The 27285-nt window shown below is 37.0% G+C and overlaps 1 protein-coding gene and 1 long non-coding RNA gene across 3 annotated transcripts in view; both read right to left on the bottom strand.

Annotated features, from left to right (window-relative positions):
* The window catches only part of NALF1 (NALCN channel auxiliary factor 1), a 713496-nt gene that overhangs the window by 319320 nt on the left and 366891 nt on the right, over nucleotides 1-27285 (bottom strand). The window lies entirely within an intron of this gene.
* On the bottom strand, nucleotides 1833-24446 carry LOC129463501 (uncharacterized). Its single transcript, XR_010115902.1, has 2 exons — nucleotides 18192-24446; nucleotides 1833-12958 (listed from the first exon to the last, which is right to left on the bottom strand). It is a non-coding gene; the product is annotated as an uncharacterized lncRNA (long non-coding RNA).

Below are 27285 nucleotides of genomic sequence, written 5' to 3'. Positions count from 1 at the left end.
AACGAATGACCATATGAATACATGTCCCCAATTCCTTGGTAGTTCTGAGTGCAATCTAGTACACTTGTCATTATGCAAAGCAGAGAAAGATAAGGAGGAATAAAATCCAGAAGATATTCTGATATGTGTACAGAGTTCTACATGGTAGCATAAGGGTACTATGAAGTTCCTGAGAACATCTCCTTTTATGGACCACAGCAGGCAATACTTATTGTTTGAATCAGAACTCCAAGAACATATAAGCAGGGAAAGCCAGCAGAGAAACTCTAGTTCATAGACACGGTAATCCATTTTTTGCTGGAAAGCCTCTCAGAGAAATCACTTTTACAGAGTATTTGTCTTTAGGATATTTCCAATGTTCAAAGTACTTGACCAGTGGAACACAATGGGATATCAAATTCTACTTATGTTTATAACCTCACAGGACATGATAGCCTCATAAATGCTAGGTAACTCACATAAGGCTTGAAAAGACCTGATTTTTCAGCAAACTTCCTAAATGTACAGCTATGACCTAAGTGTTATGAAGTAGGGCTGCATTTGTAACTCCTATCTTCCCAATGATGAAGGCTCCAGAGCTGCTGTGCATGTCTGTGATCGTTTTGGAGATGAAGACAGTGCCTTTCACAGTTGCCTCTCTTCGTGATTGCCAATTAGACCCTTTAGCGTCACTCACTTTAATGATTGCTAATTAGTCACTTTACTGGCCCTTCTGCTAGAGCCTCAGCAACCTCAATACTTGGATCCCATCAGTTCTTTTCCTGTTTCCCAGCATTCTAAAGTTTCAGACTTACGCAGTGACATCAGTCCTCATGTTTTGTAAGGTGCTAAGCAGTTTTGCAGGGCAGACATCTCAATGGATGGCAACACATTTTAAACAAGGACTCTACCTTCCAACACATTAATTATATCCATTCCCCATGTCTCATTTACCATCAGATATTCAACAATATAACTGTAAGTAGGTTGGGAACTGAACTTCTTGGGAACAGGCAGAGGTCATGCCTCATTTATTTCTATATTTCTTGTACTCACTAGAGAACGAAGTTTGCAGATCATTTTCAATAACTGTTCATTGAAGGCAAAAATGAACATTTGCTCTACAAGAAATATAGATGGCATCTGTACACAACTTCTTTAAGCAATTTTGTACTATGTTGCTACCGAAAATTTAACCAAAATCAAAAACCTTTTATGTACACTCAGGGTCTTTGTTTAGGTGGCTTTTCTCAGTTCCCTCAACTCTTCTGCAGGGTATAGAGGATGGCTTTGCACATGCAAATGATCTTGGGCTTCCTCCCCATCACTTCTTATCGTTAATTCTAAGATAATTACATCCTTGAGAAAACTTACCCAGATCTCTAGATGAGGACAGGTTTTTCTGTTATATGTGCTCATGGCCCTTAAAAGTCGTATTTTTCCATACATTTGTGAAGTTGTTTTATGTATATCTTCCTCCACCTCCCACCCTTCTAAATCCTACAAGCCTACAAATTTTTACAATCCATTTTATCTCTAGAATCTAGTTCGGTTACAGGCATAAAGTTGAGTGCTCAAAATATTTATCAGTGTTAACAAGGTTCGGTTTCCTCTTGGCCAAGATTGCACACACACAAGATACTCACCTGTCCTCATGGATCGGAACAGAGCTAAACTGACTGGACACTATGGGCCTTTTCTCCAGGACCTGGGTTGATGTGTACCAGACTCATCTCATAATTACTAACTGGTGAAGAAAAAAGACCTTCACTTTTTAGCTGAAAGGAATTCTTAGGGGAAAGATCATAGAAAGAGTTGCCGGTAGGTGAACAGGGAAAGCAAGATCTGAAAAATCTAGGAAGAAGCAGCTTTTGTATTAAACCGTGGCCCAAATCTCCCTCTTTTCCAGATCCCCACATCTCTGAGGCTACAGAGCAGGTCTGGATATCAGGGGACAGAGATGCTAGATGCCCTCTTACGTTAGTGATATGTCTTGGGCTGCAGTAGGTGAACCTTGCTGCTCTCACATGGGATGTGGGAAGAGCCAGCCAAAGACTAGCAGAAAATGGAGGCACACAAGGTGACATAAGGATGCTTCAGTTTTAATTTCTCACTTCTTCTTTCCAATCTGATTTTTCCTGAGAAAGAAGCACAAAAATGAATGCGGCCTTTCTTTGCTTCTCCTCATTCCCTTCTTTTCATATAATATTTCAACTCCCTGCTTTTGGATATTGAAGGGAGTTCATTTTTTATCATGTTTCATGGAAGTAAACTTTTTTTGAGAAACAGTACAATTATTTTCTTAATATATTCCATACAAAGACTTCACTAAAAGTCTACAAAGAGTTATCTGTCCATAAACATTCTGAAACCTAATTTTGGTAAGGCCTCTAGCAACTTGTAAACAGAGAGACCTCATTATACATAAAGTAGAACATGATATAGTTATAGACATGAATTCCTCAGTTCAGCTTCTGTCTGTGTATCCTCAGACGACTCCCATCATCTGATGAGTTCCAGACCACCCGTGGCTGAGGAGCATCATCTACCATCTACTCTCACACACATCATGACATGTTTGCCACAACACACAAAATGTCTTATTTTTAAGTACATGGACATTGAATTCTAAATGGACAATATTAATATTTGAAAATTATCTGGAATAACTAAGAATGGGCAAAGCACTGGTAATTTTCACTCGCAATCCCACACAGATATCACTTGGCAAACAACTTTCCAAGTGTCAGGGCATATCTTATTCTTCTGGATGATGAATACATTGTTGATAAGGTACTTACAAATAAATAGAAGACTTTTGTTTTAAAAAATGGGGATTTATGACCAACAGTTTGAAAACTTTGATTACTTAAAATACATTAGGGTGTGCATCACACAGTTATGCCATGCACAAGACCTACGGAGTGGACATGTGTATCCACTGCTTGATAAACACTGTGCGAGATTTCGTTATTTACCTATAACAAATTTTAAAAAGAGTGCCTATGTTGAACCAACCTTGGATTCTGCGGATGATGCCTACTTGATCATGGTGCATAAGCTTTTGGATATGCTGCTGGATACAGTTTGCTAGTATTTTTTTGAGGATTTTTGCATTAAATTTTCATCAAGGATATTGGCCTGAAGTTGTCTTTTTTTGTCGTGCCCCTGCCAGGTTTTGGTATCAGGATGATGCTGGCCTTATAGAATGGGTTAGGGCGCACTCCCCTTTTTCCCATTTTTTGGAATAGTCTCAGTAGGAATTGTACTGGCTCTTTGTACATATGGCAGAATTCAGCTGTGAATTTGTCTGGTCCTGGGCTTTTCTTGGTGGTAGGCTATTACTGCCTCAATTTCAGAACTCGTTATTGGTCTGTTCAGGGTTTTAATTTCTTTCTGGTCCAGTCTTGAGAGTGTATGTATCTAAGAATCTATCAAATTCTTATAGATTTTCTAGTTTATACACATACAGATGTTTATAATATTCTCTGATGGTTGTTTGTATTTCTGTGGGGTCAGTTGTAATATCCCCCTTATCATTTCTGATGGTGTTTATTTGAATCTTCTTTCTTTTCTTCTTTATTAGGCTAGCTAGTGGCCTATTTGATTAACTTTTTTCAAAAAAACACCTCCTGAATTCGTTGATCTTTTGAATGTTTTTTTTTCCTGTCTCTATCTCCTTCAGTTCACTCTGATTTTGGTGATTTCTTGTCTTCTGCTAGCTTTGGGATTTGTTTGCTCTTGGTTCTCTAGTTCTTTTAGTTGTGATGTTAGGTTATTAACTTGAGATCTTCCTAACTTTTTGATATGGGGATTTAGTGCTATACATTTCCCCCTTAATACTGTCTTAGCTGTGTTCCAGAGATGCTGGATGTATACACAAATCAATAAATGTGATTCATCCCATAAACAGAACTGAAGACAAAAAACCACATGAATAGCTCAAAGGATGCAGAAAAGTCTTTCAATAATATTCAACATCCCTTTATGTTAAAAAGTCTTGATAAACTACATATTGAAGGAACATACCTTAAAATAATAAGAGCCATATAGGACAAAACTACAGACAATATTGTACTAAATGGGCAAAAACTGGAAGCATTCCCCTTGAAAACTGGCACAAGAGAAGAATTCCCTCTCTCAACACTCTTATTCAACATACTACTGGAAGTTCTGGCCAGGGCAATCAGACAAGATAAAGAAATAAGGGGCATTCACATAAGAAGAGAGGAAGTCAAATTATCCCTGTTTGCAGATGACAGAATTCTATATCTAGAAAACCCCATTGTCTCAGCCCCAAAGCTTCTTAAGCTAAAAAACAATTTTAGCAGTCTGAGGATACAAAATTAACGTGCGAAAATTGCTAGCATTCCTATACACCAATAATAGTCAAGCTGAGAGCCAAATCATGAATGGACTCCCATTTACAGTTGCAACAAAAATAATAACATACATAGGAATACAGTTAACTAGGAAGGTGAAAGCTCTCTCTAAGGAGAACTACAAATAACTGCTCAAAGTAATCTGAGATGAGATGACACAATCAATGGGAAAAAACATTCCATGCTCATGGATAGAAGAATCAATATCATTAAAATAGTCATACTGCCTAAAGCAATTTATAGATTCAATGCTATTCCCATTAAACTACCATTGACATTCTTCACAGAACTAGAGAAAACTGCTTTAAAATTTATATGGAACCAAAAAAGTGCCTGAATAGCCAAGGCAATCCTAAACAAGAACAAAGCTGGAGGTATCAAGCTACCCAACTTCAAACTACACTAAAGAGCTACAGTAATCAAAACAGCATGGTACTGGTATAAAAACAGACACACAGACCAATGGAACAGAATACAGAACCCAAAAATAAGACCTCAGACTATCTGGTCTTTGACAAACCAGACAAAAACAAGCAATAGGGAAAGAATTCCATATTCAAAAAATGGTGCTGAGATAACTGGCTAGTCACATGCAGAAAATTGAAACTAGACCACTTCCTTACACCATGCACAAAAATTAACTCAAGATGGATTAAAGGCTTACATGTAAAACACAAAACTGTAAGAACCCTGGAAGATAACCTAGGCAATACCATTCAGAACATAGGCATGGGCAAAGATTTAATGATGAAGGTACCAGATGGGATCTAATTAAACTAAAGAGCTTCTGCATAGGAAAAGAAACTATCAGCAGAGTAAACAGACAACCTATGGAATGGGAGAAAATGTTTGCAAACTATGCATCTGACAAAGGTCTAATATCCAGCATCTATAAAAAGCTTAAACAAATTTACAAGAAAAAAACAACTCCATAAAAGAAGCTGGCAAAGAATATGAACATTTCTCAAAAGAAGACATACATGCAACTAACAACCATCTGACAGAAATCTCAACATCACTGATCATTATAGAAATGCAAATCAAAACCACAATGAGATGCCATTTTACACGAGTCAGAATGGCTATTATTAAATAATTACAGATTCTGGCAAGGTTGTGGAGAAAAAGGAATGTTTACACACAGTTGATGGGAGAGTAAATTAGGTCAACCATTGTGGAAGACAGTATGGTAATTCCTCACCTAAAGACAGAACCTATCATTCAACCCAGCAATTCCATTACTGGGTATATACCCAAAGAAATACAAGTTGTTGTATTACAAAGACACACACTCGCATGTGTTCATTGCAGCACTGTTCACAATAGCGAAAACACAGAATCAACCTAAATGCCCATCAGTGATAGACTGGATAAAGAAAATATACCATGGAATACTATGCAGTCATAAAAAAGAACAAGATGATGTTTTTTGCTGGGATATGGATGGAGCTGGAGGCCATTATCCTAACAAACTAATACAGGAACAGAAAACGAAATACTGTATGTACTCACTTATAAATGGGAACTCAATGATGAGACTAGATGGACACACAGAGGGGAATAACACACACTGCAGCCTATCATAGGGTGATGGGTGGGAAAAGGGAGAGGATCAGGAAAAATGGCTAATGGGTACTAGGCTTAATACCTGGGTGATGACATAATCTGTACAACAAACCCCCATGACACACGTTTACCTATGTAACAAACCTGCATATGTAACCCTGAACTTAAAAGTCTTTTTTTTTTAAAGGCCAGTATCTATATAGTCGTCACACACTTGGGGTTTACTCTTCAAGTTTATTGGGTAGAAACACAATGTAATATAAGAAATGATGAATAATAACATAATGTACTTGAGAGGCTAATAGGAATATTTAATCAGTTTCACTAAACTCCTGCATATTCTGCAAAGACAAGACACTAAACCTTCTAGCAACAAGGATACCTGTGCCCCTACCCCAGCTTGCTGTTAAGCCATGTATCTTCCACACTCAACTCAAAAAAGCCACAAAGTTCTCTATCTTAAAGGTATCTGATGAACTCCTTATAAATCCAACAAGCCAGTGGATTACAGCTGGAGGTGTTTGTTTCAAGAAGACAGAAAACATGAAATTGTGGCAGACGAAACGTCCTGAGCTGATTCCTGGAACAATGGAACACTTAGTTGAGATGGAACCAACTGAAAGGATGGTTGTACAGGTGTGGTGGCAGACCAGGTTCAGAACATTTATAAAGGCTTACAGAGTTTGCCTATTTTACCCTCTAGGGTCACATAGAAATGACTTTGTCAGTTACAAGATGTGACACACATTGCAAGAAAGTCCTCCAGGTGACTGACTACAGGTTTGAGAATGAAAAGGAAAAAGTGAATGATATCTGTGGAGATGACAGTTTTCAGAAGCATATAGGATGCTGACTTTTTAACTGCATAGTGTTTGCAGAGTTCGGGCCCCACTCAGGGAGCTGCAGTCCAGTGATTCAGAGACTGAGCCTACTAGAAGAGCATCCCTGATCCATCTCCCCAGAGGTACCCTGTGAGTGAGGGCAGCCCTATCATTCTACTCCTGCAAAGATTAATGATACAACTACGGAAGCAGAAGTAATAACTGGAATGTGAACATTATCAAAACAACCACATCAGAAACTACTGTTAAAAAAAAACTCACCTGTCTCTACCTTGCCCCATATTTAATGTCTTGTTTGTGCCATATTCTCACTACCTTTGCCCTCCACCAACACTCTCTCTCTTTGCAACATTCCATAAGTCGTTAGTAAATATAAGATGGTATAAATTATAGTGCACATTTAATTCTTAGAAGGTTATTGTAAAAATTAAAAATAAATAATTTGAAGACAGACAATAGGAGTAAAAGAGAAGAAATAATAGGATCAACAATTTTAAATATTAATGATAATATAATTCAAATTATTATAATATTATTATTATCCTGCTGAAAGATGTCTGGGCATCTGTATCTTTTAAGGTACTCTGGTAGGCTCCAAATGTACACTTGTTTCATTTTTACAAATCTGTCTGGGTTTTTTTTTTTTTTTTTTTTTTTTTTTTTTGTGAGGCAGAGTCCCACTCTGTCGCCCAGGCTGGAGGACAGTGGGACAGTGGCACAATCTCGGCTCACTGCAACCTCCACCTCCTGGGTTCAAGCAATTCTCCTGCCTCAGCCTTACGAGTAGCTGGGATTACAGGCTCCCACCACCACACCCGGCTAATTTTGTATATTTAGTAGAGATGGGTTTCACCATGTTGGCCAGGCTGTTCTCGAATTCCTGACCTCAGGCGATCTGCCCACTTCAGCCTTCCGAAGTGCTGGGATTACAGGCGTGAGCCACTGTTCCCAGCCACAAGCCTGTCTTAAACTTACCCTCATATGAGGAATTAATGGCTCCAGAAATGGTACCAGATTGACGGTCTACGAACCCTACAGTACTGTCCTCTTGTTGCTGCATATTCTTCCCTGCACCACAGCTTCCTTACATTCCTTACCTTTCTCATTCCATAAACCCTCTCTCAGTTCATGGTCACCTCCTCAAAGAAGCCTTCCTCGCCTTGCTCAACAGCTTGCTATGATATCCTATCCATACTCTGGAACTGCAATTCTACAGTATTTTTCTAATTGGCTATTTAATTTTCTCTCTTCCTACTTTTCTATCAGTTTTGCGCTGTCTGTAAATAGGATGTTTTTTAAATACCAAAAGGAATAAACTGTGATTCATAAAGATTAACTTATAGGACTTTGATAATGGCTATACATCACGGATAGGCAAGAATAGATATTTCTGTAGTTCTTTAGATATAAAACTGGTTCAATCAGAATTGCAAGGAAAAAAAAAACGTACACAATTTTGTTTTCTTTGAAAATAAAACATCTGTGACCAAAAAGAGACAGCTGTTGTAATGACTTCACAGTGATATTAATATGTAGAATAATTATGAAAAAACAGAGCAATCTGTTATTAAGAACAAATGTGGCTGAATTAGAATTTGTTGCTATAATTTTGTGCAACAGTGGATCATCCACTGTTTTATTGTTGGAAGTGCTTTCATAACCATTATTACAGCTTGATGGCTTTATCCTCTCATGATAGCCCTGATACGCCCAAAAAGATATTTCTATTTCCATTTTATGTGTGAGGAAAATAAAAATCACTCTGGTCAAGAGACTTTCAAAGCTGAGGCGCCGTGCTGCTCAATAAAGCAGAAATGGGAATGAGTGAAATGGAAAAGGAGTCGTCTGGAAATCTTTGTACAATAAGAAATAAGTCCAGAAAAAAAAATAATGGAAAGTTAAATTTACTTTGTACCTTTTCCTGTACATTGTGTGAACTCCTGGAAGCAGGTAGATCAGGCTGTCTTGGGTGTGCTGCAGTGTGGTGGCATTTGACTTGGAGTCTTAGTGGATGAAAGTGCATGAGGTTAACTATATCACCTTCTGTCTACAGAAGGAAATGCTATGTTTATTCCACCTGTAAAAATATTGACCGCAGTAAAATGAGCAGTTAGGAATGTATAGAAATAAAGAAGTTTACAGTTCTGAGGGGGTTGGAACAAATTGCCGGTAAAAATAAAACAAAAATATTATGGTCAGGTGCCGTGACTCGCACCTGCAATCCCAGGGAGACTAACGCAGGAGGATCACTTGAGTCTAGGAGTTCAAGACCAGCCTGCGCAACACAGTGAAACCATGTCTGTAAAAAAATAAAAACAAACAAAAAATAGCAATGCGTGGTGGTGCATATCTGTAGTTCCAGCTATTCAGGAGGCTGAGGTGAGAGGATGGCTTGAACCCCAAGTGTTCCAGGCTGTAATGAACTATAATTGCACCACCGGACTCCAGGCTGGGAGAAAGAGTGAGACTCCATCTCTCAAAATTATACACACACACACACACACACGCACACACATCTATGCATTAGAGACAACTATGGTCTGTGCAGAAGACATATTGTTTTCATTATTTAACAATTTGGTTGTCTATACATAGGTCTAATGATCTGATTTCAGTACACTAAAAATTATTTCTACTTCATAAATGTGGTTCTGAAAATTGATATGATTTGAGACTCAACTGTTAGAACTACTGATAAAAACAGATGATTGTGACATATAATAAAAATATTCATATAGGACCAACACTTGTCTTCTTGCCATGCTTAAACTGGTAGATGAAAATTACCAAAAGAATCACCTTTTGATAGTCATAAGAGGACAAATTAATTCAATAATTTGGGTAGCTAACACCAAAAGGCAGGTAGACAGAAGGGTTGTGTAATCATTCACATTAATAGCTCCAAATAGAGATGGCTTGGATGGAACCAGGCACTTGCTGACTTTGTTGATAAAGAGAAAAAAGCAACAGAATAAAAGGGCAAAACCCAAATGGAAGATGAAAAGATGAGAGCTGAAATCAACACTGCTTTTCATTTTGAGTAGACGTGGCATAGAATGGTCTACCTTCCATGGTTGCTTGTGCTGTTTGTCCCCAGGCCCTGATGTTCACAACCATGATTTGTGGTCCAGACTGATGGATCATTCATTGCTGCATAACTGAGCAATGAGATTCAAGTACATTGGAACCATGAGTCTTGCAGTCTGTTTGCTTTACCTACGGGTTAACTACTGTACTTTGTATAAAGGTGTTATTAGTTTAATTTCTGACATTAAAAATAGCATGACAGCGTTTCCTAAAAGTTCAAATAGTGCAAATGGGAATGACCCAGGTATCTCTGTAAAAGGCTAAACGACTGTGTGATTTTTAATGACAGATAGAAGAACACATACAACCAACTGAATCGGGGGAACAAGGAACCAAAACAGAGAATACTGCACCATCTATGGAAATAATTTGGGTTAGGGCATTGTGAAGAACAGAATGTAAAAGCACATACGGAGACTAAGTCTCACGGGTAGAGTGTAAGACAAGCAAGTGCTTCTAAACCAAGCAAAAGAGTTTGTCTTCCAAAAGGACACCAATTCCCAGACGGACATAGAGGCATTACTGTTTGAGCACACCACACAAACGGATACATCATCACATCATTCTCTTGATTGCTCAATGAAACTGAGTCAAGTCACATTTCCTGCATCAGAAGTTGCAAGTAAGATATTTCTAGTTTGAACAAAAGGGAAAATTTTGACAACAGATGTGTTGGCCTATATAGTGTAGAGCTGATTTTGTCAGATACTACAAACAATTGTGCTTTTTGTGGTATATAAAGAGATGCACCAAATTACAGCAATAACAATGTCAACAAAAATGTGAAAAAATGTTCTTAGCTCTTAGGTACACTTTGATTTAGAAATAGAGATTAAAGTCATCATCTTGATTTCTATGAAGATTTTAATGAAACCACAGAAAGCATAAAATGAAAATTGTTGATTTTTGATATCTCGTCCAATGCCAAATAGACTCTGCTAGTTTATCTGCATACTTGGCAGAAAGTACACATGTGAATGTTCACAAATTCCATACAGACTATAAATTCTATACGTCAAACCCCTCCCTGGAAAAACCTTCTAAGTGTCTTGTATACCCTTTAGACAATACTACTTACACAGGATGTGATTTGATTTCCAGTGGTGTTGAGGTTTTCATAGTTAAAGTTGTGGTCACTGTTCAGTTTCCTCAAAACATAAAGCATCATTTTTTTTGAAATCACAGGTAGGAAGAAGATAGCCTTTGTAGACAAGATGGTTATCATTGTTGCCAGCCATAGAAAATGCGTTAAAATGCTGATCTGCATTAAAATCATACTTTCAGAGTTTGAGACAAGAAGAGTGTCCCTCACTAATCTGATGTTCATTGAGGATAAGAATAAAGAAAATGACTAGAGTAAAAACCAGAAACCTACATGCTGCTTCTCCAAAAGTGTTTGATGACCTTTGAAGAGGCAAGGAGACTTGAGAGGGATGAACTGTCTACATCTTTGTTCAATGCCATGTGTAGGTTATGACAAAAACTCATAAAATTACATATATTTTTGAAACATGACTGCTTTAGAGTGGAAATATATGTATATTTTAATTCTGGTAATATATATTACCAGAAATGGGCAAACAAGCTAAATTGTTCTTTCTCAATTTCTTTACTAGAATTGTAAACTACCTTTGATTTAACAAGTTCAAATTATCTCTGGGTTTTAAACGTATTTTCCCTGAGAAAGAGCAATTTGAGATACCATACAACGTGTTTTGAAATGTTAAAAATATCAGACATTTTAGGCACGAATAGTATGATGAGTTTATAGATGCAAAGGACCTGACCGACAAACAGCTGGTCTCCCAAAACAAGCCTGTAGATACAAAGTAAATGGAAATTTTTGGAGAGCAGACAACTGATTCCTACAGGTCTAAAACTTGCTGTTGCTAGTAAATGAAAACATCAGGATCCCAGGCTCCAATGCTATTGCTGAGAGGGTGTTTAGCTTGATGTCATCACACTGGACTGACACCTGGAAGCAGTGCCATGAGTGTCTGGTAGGAGTAGAGCTGCCAGTCAGAGTGAAATTTCTGTTTAATCAAGTTCAGTTTTACCACAACATGTCAAATGATGTGCTAAAGGCTACAGGCAGTCCCCAGAAGCATTATTGGAAAAGGAAATGTATTAGTCAATTTTCATGCTGCTGAAAAAGACATACGTGAGACTGGGCAATTTACAAAAGAAAGAGGTTTATTGGATTTATAGTTCCACGTGGCTGGGGAAGCCTCAAAATCATGGTGGAAGGCGAGGAGGAGCAAGTCACATCTTACATGGATGGCAGCAGGCAAAAAAGAAAGAGCTTGTGCAGGGAAACACCACGTTATAAAGTCATTAGATCTTGTGAGACTTATTCACTATCACGAGAACAACATAGGAAAAGCCTCCCTCCAGGATTCAATTACCTCCCACCAGGTCACTTCCACAACATGTAGGAATTCAAGATGAGATTTGGGTGGTGACACAGAGCCAAACCATATCAGGAAACAAAGATTTAAAATATTCTACTGAAGCATGGACAGAATGCAATATATAATTTTTTAAATACAGGCACTATCTACTTAAGTAGTCCTATTTTTAAATTTTTCTTTTTAAAATTCTTAGATTTATCAATACTATCATTCCATAATATATGCAGCCTAATAAATTTAAACATCCAATAAAAGGTTTAACAAGAAGTTAAAATAAATTGCTATATCTCAGAAAATGAATAAATATAAAAAGTCTTATTTTTGACATATATAATTTTAGTTATACTCTTAATTACTATTAAATCGGCACTGATATGAGTTTTACTGTTTTATCTAAACATAGTTTATGTAAAAGTCATATAGAACAATATATAATTTCAAATAATGACCTAAACATATTTTTATTAAAGCCATAACACCTATGTATATCATTATTCATTATATAATATTGCTGTGTTTTCATTTATCTTACATGGCTATATGGTCATCTCTACAAATGTGGTCGTGCTTATCACCAGGTTTATCTGCCATGCTCGGGAAAGTTACTCCATTCCTCTGATGTACACTTTCTTCAAGTACATCTTTCAGGATGATTTAAGATCCACATCCAATGCTATTCTATCAATAAAGGCTTTTTAAATAAAAGCAAACAAAATTAATAATCCCCAGTGTCCCTATAGCACTTTGCATACAGCTATCTTATAATTGGATTGACATTATAGATATATGTGTGTATACAGGTTTTTCTCATCCATTACAGACAGTCCAAGGTCAGAAGCCCTGCCTTGTGTAACTTCATATGCTTACAGCTCCTCTGGTAGACGGAGGCATTTAATTAATAACCAAATATGTTTTTGCTGCATCTGATAAATACAAAACAACTAAATCACAAATTAGCAAATCTGCCATATGCATGCAGATAAAGTCAATAATTGTAAGCTTTATTGTTTCCAGATGATCAGAATTTTTGCCCTTGTTAGAATATGAAACACAACAATACTGTTTGAATGCCTTATAAGTTCTGGTTTTCATGCCAAAAAAATCAGATGAAGTTAGTAACGTGATATTTTATTAGTTTGATGTTAGACTAGATGAAATATTATCTAATTTAAGAGCTATCACAGAAAGCAAATCATGTACACATAATCTATGTGTAAAGAAAAAAGGATGCCTAAAGCTACATCTGGTGATGAATGTAACCCATATCAAAATGAGGGAACCAGGAAAATATGAATCACATGGCAAAAAAATTCAGGGAGATATCATGTCTAACTGTAGAAAGTTCAAACATAGAGTCTTCTCATTGATGGATCCATGACAGGCCAACTACCGGTAAAGAATTGAAGAGCTTGGGAGAGGACTGTGGCAGTTTAAGAACAATTTATGTTGGGGAAAATAAGAAAGCCCTGGAGATGTCTGCTTTCCTGTCATTGTTAAAAAATGGCTTTGGATTCCTAAAAGTCAATTGAATTTTGGCGTGATTTTGGAGGTTAAGCAAGTTTTGGGCAGAAAGAGATATGGGAATATGATGATTAATGATCACAAGGAAAGATATCTGTTGATGCAATTTGAAAAGAGAAAATGGTGGAAAGAAGACAGGAGGAGAACAATGTGGAATTAAGAAGTAATTTTAGAACTGAGGAATTCCTGGCAAATGACACAATCTCAATCAGGAAGGGAAGGAAAATGAAAGAACATACTTATGAAAGTATTAAGTAGGAGTTTGAATTTTATTCTTGTTAGTTTGATTGTTTTGACAATGAGTTCAATGTTCTTTGACAAGGGAAACGAAAACAGTAATTCTGACAGTGGCCATCAAGTTAGAGGCTGAAAGGGATTTTTTCAGGTTAATCCAAAAATATCTCTGAGAGAACAGCTAGAAGCGCAGTTTTCATTCAGAACCATTAAAAATGCATATATATATATAGAAAGAGTAGTAGATTAGCAGTGATAAAATTTTAAATGTCATTAGAGCTTCATCAAATGCGTATTCACATGTGTCTATATGGGTGTTCAGTACATATCTAACACACACACATAACCACAATGCAGCCTAATGACAATGATACTTCACCAATGGAAAAAAATGATCAACACACTCAGAAGCAAAACTGAGATGTCTGATTTTTAAGTGTTTTAATTATTTTTGTAAATGAATTAACTCCAGAAGTTAAAAAAACACATACCTATGATCACCTTATAAAATTTATTAATATAGGACCTAAAGGACAATTCATGAATACTGAAAGTATTCATTTTCTCAAACATTTTGAGAATTATAGACCTCCGGAGTTGATAAGCTATTAGAACTAAATCCTTGTCTTCCGTTTAAAAGTTATGTATACAATAAAGTTGTTTTTTTTTTTTTTTTTTTTTTTTTTTTTTTTTTTTTATCTTATGGTTTATTTATTTTTTTTTTATTATACTTTAGGGTTTTAGGGTACATGTGCACAATGTGCAGGTTTGTTACATATGTATCCATGTGCCATGTTGATTTCCTGCACCCATTAATTCGTCATTTAGCATTAGGTGTATCTCCTAATGCTGTCCCTCCCCCCTCCCCCCACCCCACAACAGTCCCCGGAGCGTGATGTTCCCCTTCCTGTGTCCATGAGTTCTCATTGTTCAATTCCCACCTATGAGTGAGAACATGCGGTGTTTGGTTTTTTGTCCTTGCGATAGTTTACTGAGAATGATGTTTTCCAGTTTCATCCATGTCCCTACAAAGGACACGAACTCATCATTTTTTATGGCTGCATAGTATTCCATGGTGTATATGTGCCACATTTTCTTAATCCAGTCTATCGTTGTTGGACATTTGGGTTGGTTCCAACTCTTTGCTATTGTGAATAGTGCCGCAATAAACATACGTGTGCATGTGTCTTTATAGCAGCATGATTTATAGTCCTTTGGGTATATACCCAGTAATGGGATGGCTGGGTCAAATGGTATTTCTAGTTCTAGATCCCTGAGGAATCGCCACACTGACTTCCACAATGGTTGAACTAGTTTACAGTCCCACCAACAGTGTAAAAGTGTTCCTATTTCTCCACATCCTCTCCAGCACCTGTTGTTTCCTGATTTTTTAATGATGGCCATTCTAACTGGTGTGAGATGGTATCTCACTGTGGTTTTGATTTGCATTTCTCTGATGGCCAGTGATGAGGAGCATTTCTTCATGTGTTTTTTGGCTGCATAAATGTCTTCTTTTGAGAAGTGTCTGTTCATGTCCTCTGCCCACTTTTTGATGGGGTTGTTTGTTTTTTTCTTGTAAATTTGTTTGAGTTCATTGTAGATTCTGGATATTAGCCCTTTGTCAGATGAGTAGGTTGCAAAAATTTTCTCCCATTGTGTGTTTTTTTTTTTTTTAATTTTTCTGAGAAAGGGTCTCACTCTGTCACCCATGCTGGAGTGCAGTTGCACAATCATAGCTCACTGCAGCCGCAAACTCCTGGGCTGGGGGATCCTCATGCTTGATCTCCCAAACTGCTGGGATTGCAGGTGTGAGTCACTGGGCCAGGCCATATTGAAGCCTTTTGAAGACACTTTGTCTCAGAATAGCAGAAATTCAACTTTTTGAGCCAGGCGCGGTGGCTCACGCCTGTAATCCCAGCACTTTGAGAGGCCGAGGCGGGCGGATCACGAGGTCAGGAGATCGAGACCATCCTGGCTAACACGGTGAAACCCCGTCTCTACTAAAAAAATACAAAAAATTAGCCGGGCGAGGTGGCAGGCACCTGTAGTCCCAGCTACGCGGGAGGCTGAGGCAGGAGAATGGCGTGAACCCTGGGGGGTGGAGCCTGCAGTGAGCCGAGATGGCGCCACTGCACTCCAGCCTGGGTGAAAGAGCCAGACTCCTTCTCAAAAAAAAAAAAAAAAAAAAAAAGAAATTCAACTTTTTGGTTCAAAATCCTAGGTTATATACCACACACATGATCTTAAGTCACTATTATACTATTGCAATAATATATAATTTTTACAGTATCATTCTGAAAATTAAGGACACTGTAAAGAAGGCAGTGATTTGAAGACCCAAGGGAAAAAATAACCAGTTACTTCCTTACGGCTTGCTTTTTTTCTTGTTATTCTTAATTTAACATAATCCTGTCTAATTATTCTAAAATTCTTTTATGAGTATGTATTGTCTCCTTTTCTTCAGATTATAGGTGACTTTGAGATTTGTCCTTACCTTATGTCTATTATCTAGTACAATTTTTATTTGTTATTTTAAAACAATATGCAGATAGACAACTCTATTGTTTCTCTGAGGGAACTCATTATCTTTAAAACTCATTCTAATATTCCATTGAAAAGGTCAGATATAAAAGTAGCATCAAAATTATCATCCCATCAAAACAGATCACACACAGTTTATAAGTCAACTGAATCAATTATTACGTATAAGATTAGAAGTTTACAATTGGGCTTGTCAGCAAAAGCACACTGGAAGGCTTGACAATTTTACATATATTAATTCTAAAGTGGACAGGGATGCAAAAAATACTCCACTGTTTTGTTTTTGTTGTAAAAATTAATGTCCTAACACATCATTTTATACCTTAGTCCATTTTGTGCTGCTATAACAGAATACTTGAGACTGGGTAATAAATAAAGAATAGAAATTTTTTTTTTTTAGTTCTGGAGGTCACAAAGGCCAAGTTCAAGGTTCTGGCAGGTTCGAGTTTGTTCTCTGCTTTTAAGATAGTGCCTTGGACACTGTGTCTTCTGGAGGAGGAGAAAGGTCATGGCCTCACATGGAAGAACAGCAAAAGGAGAACTCACTCCAGTATGTGCATTAATCTGTTCCTGAGCCTCCACCCTCATGACCCAAACACCCCCAGAAGTCCCCACCTCCAACACCACAACGTGGGGGATCATATTTCTAACCCAGGCAAATGCATTCAGAATATAGCAATGCCTAACATTACTTTGCTGCAACTCTCATTTCTTTCCACTTTGATTTTTTTTTATTTCCATTATGTCACATCATGAAGATGTCTGCTAAGAACTAAGCTGCTGGAGCAGCAAATATTTTGAACAATGACTCAATAAACAAGTTTTTAAAGAGAAACTCTGCTTTCACAGTGTCAAACGTATCAGGTAAATGGGATTTCATGTGTTTACCAAGTCAATGTCCTCATACAATTTTAAGCATGGGGTGTGCATTATTTAAGCTGTCACTGATGGGATCAGAATTTTACTTTCTGTTGAATGTGTATGGTTTAAGGAGGTTAAATAAAATGGTGATTTATTAGAAAATAAGAGAGAAGGAATACTGGGGTTTTTGCATTCTTCTATTCTGCAAAATATATGACTTCAGGCACTTATTTTAATGTGAATATGTCTTTTTAGTGTATTATAGCAACAACTAACAATTTATTTATCCAACTGAAAGGATGGAACGCCTGAAGTTCATTTCATTGTTTTTCAGGTAAACAAATGAAAAGAGATTTTTGTCTGGGGCTTTGTTTTAGTGAAGTCAGAAAAAATATCCTGTCATTTAAAAGGACTGAATAAACCTTTTGTCATTTGCAGATAATATTTGAGAACAACAGGCAGATTGGTTTTAGACCCCAACTTTTAGCAGAACAATCTATATTTATTGCTAAGCACCTGTTTCATTAAGGTCAAGAATACAAAGAATGCATTATCCCGAATGAAAAAAGAGATTATACCCTTTGTCTTAATTAATCCTTTGGAAATTGTCATGAAAATAAAAATATGAGAAAAAACACTTTGATAAGTCTTCCTGTTTGTAGTGTAAAATTTAGAAAAATACAGTTCATATTATGTTGTTTCCAAAAGGGACTTTTAAGAGACGTTTGAGATTTCTGGCCCCACCCCCCATCCCTCAAGCACCTCACCCTGTAGCAAATGCAAACAGTCTTTCTCCTATAATCCTCTGAGTTAAATTCCTTGGTAGATTTTTAATATGCAAAGAGATTATTATTGTTTAGCTTAATTGTGATTAATTTAGATAGGTAAGCTACAGTGAAGGATTTCAATGACTATCATAAAACAAATGAGAGCTATGATGGCCTTGATGAGAATATGCCTCCATGGAAACCACCTGTTCCACGTGGTTACCATCACCACAGGTTACCTTGAACATTCTAAGCTCCTTAACCCTTCCTCTTGGGGCTTTGGATGCATCCCTACCTTTGAAAACTTCCGTCAGATATTATGCTTCTTCTAACCATTTACACAACACATTCTAGATGTTACATATTTTTTCAGACCATGAGAGAAAAGTGAAAACAGGCGCATGATTAAATCTAGATGTTTCCCCCGATAGTTGTGTTTTTCTGTAAAATTTAACCTCCTAAAAGCTTTCAGGAAATATAGCTGAATTAATTTTGATACTGTTAAGTAATGAGTATTTATTTTTTCTTTTAAAAAAATACAAATGGAAGTGCAGATTGTCCATTTCTGTATTTATGAAAATGGCCATCAAAGAGCGACAGTTCCGCAGAAGGCAGCCCCACATCCCACAGTATATCCAGCCCAAGAGGCAGCCCAGTTAGTTAACTTCAGCTTTGAGAGCACTCTTGCAGGCTCAGAGCCCACACGCTCAATTCTACCAGCAGACTGGTTATGTTTACCACCAAGCTCAAAACATAAAATTGAATGTGAATGGTGTTTGGTGGGGCAAGCCATCTCCAGGCTTACTTTCACAGGAACTTCAGCCAGGCCAGCTCATTCATTCAGTTTTCCTGCCCAGTTCATTCTTTAAGGCATTTGAAACTGTGGCCTTTGCAGAAGACAGAAATGTTAAGACAAAATAGACCGACATTTTAATGGACCCTTCAGTAACTAGTACTGCTTAATAATGTAAGTTAAAAAAAAAAAAAAGTTCAAAAGGTAACAAATGATTTTTAAATTCCAACAGGTACATGAAAGGGCACTCAGCATCACTAATCATCAGGCAAATGCAAATTCAAATCACTATGAGATATCACCTCACACCCATAAAAATGGCTCTTATACGAAATACAAGAGTTAACAAATGTTGGCAAGGTGTGGCAGAAAGGGAACTTTAATACACTATTGGTGGGAACGTCAACTGGTACAGTGATTATTAAAAAGAATATGGAGGTTCCTAAAGAAATAAAACTAGGGCTACCATATGACCCCGTAATCCCTCTTGTGGGCATATACCCAAAGGAGATGCAATTACTACCTTGTAAAGATACCTGTATTCCTATGTTCATTGCAGCATTATTTACAAAAGCCGAGATATGGAAACAACCTAAACGTCCATCCGTGGGCAAATGAATAAAGAAAATGTGTGTCTGGTGTGTGTGTGTGTGTGTGTGTGTGTGTAATGAAGTATTATTCAGTCTTAAAAAAAAGAAGACCCTGCCATTTACCACATTAGTAGATCTAGAAGACATTTTGCTAAGTGAAAAAAGCCAGACACAGAAAGAAAAATATTGCATCATCTCACTTACATGTGAAATTTTGTTTTTTTTTAAAAAAGAGCTCAAACACACAGAAATCAAGAATCAAGGCAGGGAACGGTGGCTCTTGCCTGTAATCCCAGCACTTTGGGAGGCTGAGGCAGGCGGATCACTTGAGGCCAGGAGTTTAAACCAGCTGGCCAGCATAGCGAAATCCTGTCTCTGGGTGTGGTGGCATGTGCCTGTAGTCCCAGCTACTTGGGATGCTAAGGCTGGAGGATCCTTAAGCCTGGGAGGCAGAGGTTTCAGTGAGCTGAGATTGCACCATTGCACTCCAGCCTGGACTACAGAGTGAGGCCCTATCTCAAAAAAAAAAAAAAAAAAAAAAAAAAAATCAAACACTTACGCATAGGCAGGGAGTAGAGGAGGAAATGGGAAGATGTAGGTCCAAGGATGCAAAACAGCAGATTTGTGGGATGTACAGTGAGGATTAATGTTCATAAAAGTTTATTGTGTAGGGATTTCTGTTAAGTAAATAGATTTAAGCTGCTCTTGTCACAAAAAGTAGCTATGCGAGATGACAGATATGTTAATCTGATTCATTACAGTATCCATTTTACTATCTACATATCCCATAACATCATGTGATAAACCACATATGTGCACAATAAAATTTATTAAAAACCCAATTCCTTTATTCATTTCCATGTTGTTTGTAACATAAGGTTCAAAGTTCTTGATACTGATGTTGAAGGACCCTCTAAATATGACCTCAACTTCTCAATTTTATTCTACGCACTAACCTCACCCCCAAAACTCCTATTTCTATTGAATATAACATATCCTTTCACTCAGGTCTTTCTCCGTATTCTGTCTCCAGTTCCCTCATTACGTCTGCTTCCACTCTAACTTATTCTGTTCATTCTAGGATAAAAAGATCATCCTGGGTGAAGCTGCTGCAAGCCCTCATGTTTCTTTAATTTCTCTGGACACATCTGTCTACTCAACAAATATTTAGCGAATGCCTACTGTATACCAAGCCCGGTTTCAGGTCTGGGAGATCCAGTGTCAAACAACACAAAGGGCCTTGACTTCAGGGAGGTTTTGCTCTAGCAGAGGAAACAGACAGTGCATAGATAGACCAATATGTATTTGCTGTAATTGCAAGAAGCAGTAAAGGCTATGGAGAAAAATTCCGGGGGGCAGTGATTATGGATGACTTTGAGGACTTCAAGGATGACTTTGAGCAGGTAACAGTCAAGGAGAGGAGAACTGGCTGGGGTGACGGCAGCACCATGGGAATATGTGGAAGGATGTTCCTAGCAGACAATACAGAAAGTTGGAAATTACTGCAGAGAGCACAGCACTGGTGAGGAATGCTGAAGGCCTGGGAGAGGTAAAGTGCAGGGACAAGAGGAGGGAGCAGCAGGTGCAGGCCTGGAGGGCGTGGCAAAGAAGAGTGGGTTTTATTCCAAGTGTGAAGGGAAGCTTCATACTTGAATCAGAGAATGGCACATAGTCTATTATGTGGTGATGAAGGGTCCCTCCAGCTGCTGTGTTGGAAGCTCAGAGACAACACTGCAGTGGTCCTGGTGAGAAACATTAGAGGCTGATTTATGTGGAAGGAAGGATGGCAGGATCTGCTGGTAGACTAGATTGGAGGTGGGGAGTGAAAGAAAGAGAAAGTCATGGATGACTACAATGCGTGGCTTGACAACCGGTAATGAGGAAGAATTAAGTAACACGGAGAGAAGAACAAGTGTGGTAGGCAATGGAGATTAGGAGTCCCATCAGGCATGTGCAAAGCTTGAAGTGCCTCTTAGGCAAATAAACAGAGATGGTCAAGAGAGCTTCATAGTAGGTCACTGAATACTAGTCTTGAATTTCCAGAGCTGAGCATAACTTTGGAATTTACCAGTTTTATTTCCATATTATTGTGAGAATTATTTTAGTCCTATTATCTCAATTGTATGTGGACAAATCTGTTTTCCCACCATATTAAAAACTCAGTGGAGAGAGAACATCATTGGCAGAGTGGTTTGCCTAGTGACAGATAAATGCAAGTAAATAGTATAAAATGAAGGCTCAATAAATACTGACAGAACTTGTGATAATAAATTTTTCTTTATGGGTAATTTACTTGATATAATAATTTTTGTTATAAAACAGTTCTAAAGACTTTAAAACATGTTTAATGTTGTTCCACTGGCATTATTTATAAGAATTGTGATGTAAAATATCTTATCACTCAAAATATCAAACTTCAAGAATATTTTTGTTGTTGTCATTGTTAATTTATGACATGAGAATGCTGTATATGAGAAATTAAAGATTTGATTTAGTCCAGAAAGGCCTTTAAGTAGTATTAATTTAAGAAAATATTGCAATATTTAATTATCTTTCCCTGAAGTCAAGCTACCTGTATGTATTTTTTCTATTCCTTCACTAATACGATTTTTAAAAATATACTAGATTTCAAAACAAAATAGTATAGATATTTCAAAATAAATAGCATAATTGAGATATAATTTACATATAATACAGTTCACCTGTTTAAAGTGTACAATTCAAAGGTTTATAGTGTAATCACAGAGCTGTACAACCACCACCACATTCTAATTTTAGAACATTCTTGTTACCCCTAAAATAAAACATATACTTATTAGCAGTCACCCACCCTAGTTCAAGGCAACCACTGTTCTGCATTTTTCTCTATTTATTTTGGAAACTTCATATGAATAAAATGACAAATTATGGGTCTCTAGTGAATGACTTCTTTCATTTTGCATAATATTTTCAAGTTCATACTGTAACAGGTATCAGAATTCATTTTCTCTCTGAATAATATTCATATACATATTTTTATTTATCCATTTATCTTTATCCACTTTTCACTTGCTGGACATGTGGATCATTTCTACTTTTTGGTAATTGTAAATAATACTGCTATGAACATTCATTTAGACATTTTTTGAATTGACTTTTTTTTTAAATTTCTCCTGGCCATATACATAGGAGTGGAATTGTTGAGTAATAGGAACTTTTAAAAGAAACATCTATTTTTAAAAATATTATATAATTCAGAAAATATTTTTAATTATCAGGAAAAATTATCTTCTTTTACTGATAAAATATGAAAGAAAAAGACTGCTGAATTTCTTGTGTATGGCCAAACTTTAATTGAATAGTTGGTTCTTTCACGGAACATGTGAAAAACACAAGTACTCTTCATTCAACATTGAATGGAGATACCAAGTTGTTTTCCAGGGAAAAAATAATTATTCAGATCTGTAATAGAATTTCATGTTAAGCTGACCTAGGTTAGGCATTTTATTAGGGATTTTCTAGTTAGCAGGTTGTAGGTAACTATAGGTTTGTAGGTAACTGAAGGTTTTTAACTATAAAAAATGGCAGCGGTTATCTAGCAGGAAGATAGGACTTCTTCAAATTTTCTTTCCTTCATTTACTTACAATAGAGGACATTTGTTTCTAACTAGCCCAGAGGAGATTCATGAATTTTATATGGTAGCTTTTCTTGTTGTTTTTAATGGAAAGTAAGTTAAATGAGAAACAGCAATTGAGGAAACTTAGGGTTAAGAAATGTGTTTATGTATGTTTAGAAGCCCATATCACGTCCTTTTTTTTGCTTTTTATTTTAACCATCTCCCATTATGTCCTAGATGCCTAGATGTTTATTCTCCATTACAAATAAAAAAATAAAAAAAAAAAAGGGCAAACACACCCAAGACAGTAGGGATCGCAGAGCCACTTTTTCTAGAGTGGCAAAATCAGGCCTTTTGGTTCTTACGTTGTCTCAGCCTCTTAATATTGAGATTCTTTCAAACAATAGCCTGCTATATTTATTGAAATCATAGGAAATAACTAGACCTGATTGTCAAATTGATAACTGAAGAGCCAAGTGGAAAAATAAGTTTAAAAATGTCTAACTGCATTAACTAGAAGACTAAATGTTGTTCAAAGTAGCTGAATGTTCCTCCAATGCAATGCAGTGTGGCTCCACCCTGTGTCACCATCTCCCAAGCCACACACTCTTGCTAGCCCTTTCTGCTCTGAAATCCTACTTTCTGCATAAAAATGAATTAGCCTCAGCAATTAGAAAACAATAGTAATAAGCTATCCTGTTCTGTCCTATATAAAAACACTACATGACTTTTGAAAACTGTAAATATTCATAGGAATATTTGGCCATTAATAGAAGCATGAAATATATTATGTATTATTATTATTATTATTTTTTGAGACGGAGTCTCGCTGTTGCCCAGGCTGGATGGAGTGCAGTGGTGCTATCTCGGCTCACTGCAGGCTTGGCCCCCTGGGGTTCACGCCATTCTCTTGCCTCAGCCTCCCAAGTAGCTGGGACTACAGGCGCCCGCCACCTCGCTCGGCTAATTTTTTGTATTTTTAGTAGAGACGGGGTTTCACCGTGTTAGCCAGGATGGTCTCGATCTCCTGACCTTGTGATCCACCCACCTCGGCCTCCCAAAGTGCTGGGATTACAGGCGTGAGCCACCGCGTCAGGCCCTATTATTGTTTTATGACACTTGAAAAGGTAAACCTTAGAGGATATTGTGCTTTTTTATGAAACCTTTAAAAGCAATGTTTCAGCTCTTTATCTTATCTTGTATAAGAACAGTATTTGGATATCTGAGATTAGTCATAAATGCTCTAAACTAATGCATAATCTAAGGAACTTATTAATATTTGATATACTCATGTATATTAATGTACATATTATATATCATATAGTGGTATATTAATGACATTAATATAATGTATTACTATATATTATATATAACATTAATATATAATCATTGTAACCATCGATGAATAATACTAATGATAAAAGGAAGTTTAATAATAAAAAACAAGCTGAATTGCTTGCCTGATAGAAGCCAAGTCACCAACTAGGTGTGAATCTTGAGCAAGTCATTTAATCTCTCTTAAACCTTTCATTTTCATCCAGGAAATTAACTTTCACACATTGACAATAAAACGCAGTTCAAGTATTCTGACTTCAGCATAACCTTTCAAATTCATGTTGTTTTTTCTTGAGCAGTTTGCTAAAAAAGCAGCATCACAGATGAGGGAAAGACAAGTCCGGCTGTGCACGATTACAGGCTTGCAACTACACACACCCCCGCCCAGTCTCACAACTGATGCAAAATCAGAAAGAAAACACCAACCAAACCAGCCTCATCACCTGAGAGCAGGGCCAAACCAATCTTTCACTTATTAAAAAAAGCAACAACAACAAAAGCTGGAAAATGCTACGCTTTCCCTGCTAAATTTAAAACTTGGATTTAGGAAGCTCATTTGCCTTTTGTTAGAGAACACTGTGATTATTCACTGTGAAAATAAGCCCAACATCAAAATAAATGATTATTTACGAATTGTTTTTTAATAAAATATATTTTAACAGCTAGTAAATTCAATTATAAATTTGAGATGTATATATGCCTGTTTAAAAAATGATTTTCTATTTCAAACAGAAATTGGCTCAAATATACAAATTCAGCCTGCTGTTTATGCAAAAGTGATTTATTGAGATTCCACTGTTAGCTTATATATTCTCTTTTAGTAGTATATTTACATATTGTTTTATAATATTATATGCAAACCCATACATATATACTCAAACACACCAGTCTTGAAATCTTATTCCATATTCATCAAATAGAATTGATTGCTCTATTTCTCACTATTCTAAGGCTTTAGCTCCAGGAAATTTAAATATTAATTATAAAGCATATTAATAACTACGAAACTGTCGTCTAGGTTTCCTGGAGCCAAACCCTCACAACAATGATTTTTGTAGCAAAAGATTTATAAGAAATAGATTTAAATAGAAATCCAGGTGTCAGAAAAATGGGTCTTTGAATATTCAGTCTTCAACGAGCAAACACTTGTCAGTTTGTCCTTGAGCTGTAGGTACTTCACACAATGTCTCTTTTACAATGTTATTTCCAGTTTTCTTTTCAAAATTTCAGTATATCTTATTATATGCAGATTCAGCTCCTCACTTTAACCACCATAAATGGAGAAGGGATTAATACAATCAGAAGTCAGTAACAAGTTGTTAGCCATTTCAAAAGACTGCCTTATAACTGTCAGATTATAAGGCTTTCAAATAGACTCTCCTTTGAAATTCCTGAAAGAACAACTGGTTTCCATTGGTTTAACTACAATTATTCTTTTTTTTTTTTTGAGTTAGGGTTTCACTCTATCACCCAGGCTTGAGTGCAGTGGTGCAGTCTCAGCTCACTGCATCCTCCACTTCCCAGGCTCAAAAGATCCTCCCACATCAGCTCTCCAAATTAGCTAGGACCACAGGTGTGCGCCACCATGCCCAGCTAATTTTTTCATATACTTCGTAGAGATGGAGAGGTTGCTATGTTGCCCAGGTTTGTCTTGAACTCCCGAGCTCAAGTGATCCACCCACTTGGGCCTCCTAAAGGGCTGGGATTACAGGTGCGAGCCACAAGATTTGACCTGCAATTAATCTTATATTTTCCTTTTATAAAATCCATATCCCGGTAGAACACCTAATTAAAGCTCAAATATGTTTGTGATGATCATGTTGCTATTTGAGTGATAGCATTCATTTTCACTGATGTTTTCACACCCAATTCCTCCTCTTCCCCACCATAACTTTGGGGAAAATCAGCAATTAACCTCAGTTCATTTCATGATTCTGAAGAATTGCTGCCCAAAGACACTGTAAACAGAACAGAAGAGGAATGCTATCTCATTTGAGCCTACAACGGAGGGTCTGATTTCATTACTTTTAAACGGAAAAATCAAGGAAAATCAGGGCCAGAATCACAATAGCGGTCGAAAGAGTTTTGTATCCTACAGATTTCTAAGGCAGCACCAAAATAAAACTAAATTTTATTAAGTACTGAATATTTTTCAGACACCACATTACATACTTTAAAACCTGTCTAATTTGGTCCTTACTATAATCCTGCAACATTATATTTTATGCCCAGTGTATTGATATCAAAATAGTTGAGAAAGTAAAAAGCTGCCTCTGCCACCAGAGTTTGCCTTGTGAGGCCTTGATACTCTGCAGCTGAACACAATTTCACAGAACAGCAACACCAGACAAGGCCATTCTGTGACCATGACGGACCACGAGCTCTGTATTCACACCTGAGCACAGACAAACACACAAACTTTGTTCACACCACAGAAATGGTCAACATTCTCTCCATCCTGGCTCATGGGACGGACTGTAGCTTCCTTATAAATTACAGCTTTAGTTTCACTCGAGTCCTCCCTCCTTCTAAATAAGATTTATTAAGATTCTCCAATTATAGAAATTCCCATGCCCATCCTATGTTCTGCTTCCTGACAGCATCTAGCCCAAAGCAAGGCCTCCACTCTTAAGCCCTCCCCAAATCACCTGACATGCCCTAAACCGTCTAAGTCCTCCTAATACCTTCTTCCTGAGATGTCCCATGCTTTCCCATGCTGGGTTCCTCTTTGCTGCTGCAGAAAGAAGCCTGTTCACAGTGACACCGGATGGAGGGCATCC

Source organism: Symphalangus syndactylus, chromosome 15 (genome assembly GCF_028878055.3).
Source record: "Symphalangus syndactylus isolate Jambi chromosome 15, NHGRI_mSymSyn1-v2.1_pri, whole genome shotgun sequence".
Taxonomy (NCBI): Eukaryota; Metazoa; Chordata; class Mammalia; order Primates; family Hylobatidae; genus Symphalangus; species Symphalangus syndactylus.
The sequence above is the reverse complement of the archived record's forward strand: the minus strand, read 5'-3'. Positions and strand labels throughout refer to the sequence as shown.